This window comes from Suncus etruscus, chromosome 11, assembly GCF_024139225.1.
Source record: "Suncus etruscus isolate mSunEtr1 chromosome 11, mSunEtr1.pri.cur, whole genome shotgun sequence".
NCBI lineage: Eukaryota > Metazoa > Chordata > Mammalia > Eulipotyphla > Soricidae > Suncus > Suncus etruscus.
In genome coordinates, this window is record NC_064858.1 from 97,389,509 (window position 1) to 97,392,129 (window position 2,621).

The following is a 2,621-nucleotide window of genomic DNA, read 5'->3' on the forward strand; positions in this document are numbered from 1 at the left end:
GAGTAATATTTCTTATTGATAAAATAAATCTGCATGAGAGTTCTTCTATGCCATTTATAGAAGAATAAAATAGTTACCAGGCATATAACCAATAAATGACAAATCATAAGCGTTACATTTTATAATCTGAGAACTGAGGAAGTCTCCCTCACAGAACAATCTCCCACTTGGAACTGTTAGCAACTAGCTGTAGGCTTGCTGAGTGTTTGCTTGTGTGGAAAAAATTCTAAGCTATGGAAACTAAATTTGTCTCTATGGAATTTCCCTAGTGGTACCTGGCTAGGCTTCTTTTCCTCTGTGGATGCTTTGGGATGCCACCAAGGAAATCTGTGCCAAAGACCCATGGAAGATTTGAGAATCAAAAACAAACACCTTAGGTAGAATCCAGCTACCCTCTCCCAAAAGCACTGGGTCTAAAACAGCAGCTGAGAGCACATCCTCCTTTGTGGGCCCTGTCCTGCACAGAAAGAGGAATCTTCTCTTTCCATTAGCATGGATCCAGAAACAAGAACTTAAATCTTATCAGATGATGCTCAGTATAAAATCAGTGCTAGATAAGACAGAATAATAGAACAAACAAAAACATCTCTTGGTTTTATTGATGAAGATTTAGGAGCTCAATTTCTAGTTTTTTTTGAAAAATATTTATATTGTTTGTCAAAAAGCCTGGGACAGTCTATTTCCACCAGCAGTGATTTTTTTTTTGAGGGAGATGATTTTTGGACTACACCCACAATTCTCAGTTGCCTTGTGTTTAGGGATCACCCTAGTGGAGTTTACAGGACTATATGTAGTACTTGGGGTCAAATCCAAATATTCTACCCTTTGTGATAGTGTTTTTGGCCCCTGCATTTTTTCTTTTCTTTTTCTTTTTGTTTTGGGCCATACTTGGTGAGGTTCAGGAATTAGAAATTAAACATTAAACCCTTGCATACTCAGTATGCATTTTAGTCCTTTGAGCGCTCTCTCTCTCTCTCTCTCTCTCTCTCTCTCTCTCTCTCTCTCTCTCTCTCTCTCTCTCTCTCTCTCTCTCTCCAGCCCCTTTCTTTGCATTATTGCTTAAACCAGATATTTTCTATTTTTTTGGACTGGAGACTGACACTGCCAGTGTGGCATTGAAAACCACAGTTTTAGACATGACCCACTAGTTTTTGCTTTGGCAGCACATATACTAAAATTGGAACAATACAAAGAAAATTAGAATAACCCCTGTGTAAGGATGACATACAAATTAGACTATGAGCCACTGGTACATATATATCTGTTTAATGACTTAATGTTAATGTTAAAAGTTTTAGAAGCATCTCTAATTCTTATTGAACTGTAGGTAGGCAATTATTGAGATAAAAACCACAGTTCTGGACCCGGAGAGATAGCACAGTGGCGTTTGCCTTGCAAGCAGCCGATCCAAGACCAAAGGTGGTTGGTTTGAATCCCGGTGTCCCATATGGTCCCCCGTGCCTGCCAGGAGCTATTTCTGAGCAGACAGCCAGGAGTAACCCCTGAGCACCTCCGGGTGTGGCCCAAAAACCAAAAACAAACAAACAAACAAAAAAAGCAAAAAACCACAGTTCTTAAGTTTCTATTATCTGAACATGGTAGGAAGAAAAGAGTTGTTACATATTTCATGTTTTATGTAATATATACATATAACACATATTTAAAGGCAATTAGTTTATTGTTTGAGGATATAAGGTAATGAGAGGTAATTATTATCTCTTTTATTAATACATCATGTTAAATATGAGGGTTTTAAAAATTTATCCTGAGGTGATCTCAATGATGTAGAGCACAACAAAAGAACTAAGCAGAGAGGCAGTATTTATATACAATATAATATAATATGATATAATATTATATATGATATATTATCTATATATGATAAATTATGGTTCTAACAGAAATATTACATTATTAAAATTTTAATAATACTGAAAATTTTCCATGTGCAACTCTACATTCGCAGATTAGTCTATGAAAATAAAATATTATAAAATATTATAGTCAAATAAACATAGACAGATGCTAGACTTATAGGCTTAAATGCCAGCTAACAAATTACCTGTATCTATATAATCCTCTCAACTCTTTGAACCTCCCTAACCTCAAACCCTTGACTATAAACTGGAGTGATAATCAGGATTTAATGCGGTAACATGGAAAACATTAGAATACCCAACATTTATGAAGCTATAGGTGAGCATTCTCTTGAAAGAAATCATTCTTTTACCCTGTGAGAGGTATTGTGGGGCATGGTTGTTACTTTTATTATTCTGTTATAAGCAGCTGTAAGAAGTTACTACAAGAAATAAAATGGACAAATTAGCCTTCATTAATCCTCTAGTCAATCGTGATTGGCAATAGAGTATTATCAAATCTGAGACAAGGTAATGCGGCCTATTCCATCTAATGTTCATTTATACTAATTTATATTATAAAAAAAAACTTGTTCTTAAACTTTTAAAAGCTACTTCAAACAAAATGAAGCGCATAGATGACAGTTGACAATAATACATGTATTTCTAGAGAAGTGAGCACAAAGTAATTGAAAAAGAATAGAAAAGAAAAAAGAAAAAGGAAGAGCAGAAATAAAATTTATAAAAAAGAAGTACAATGAGAAA

At 34.8% G+C, this 2,621-nt stretch overlaps 1 non-coding gene across 1 annotated transcript; it reads left to right on the top strand.

Moving 5' to 3' along the window:
• The first annotated feature begins 1,151 nt into the window (after positions 1-1,151).
• Positions 1,152-1,255, top strand: LOC126023714 (U6 spliceosomal RNA). The gene has a single exon (XR_007500800.1). It is a non-coding gene; the product is annotated as a U6 spliceosomal RNA (small nuclear RNA).
• Positions 1,256-2,621: the final 1,366 nt, after the last annotated feature.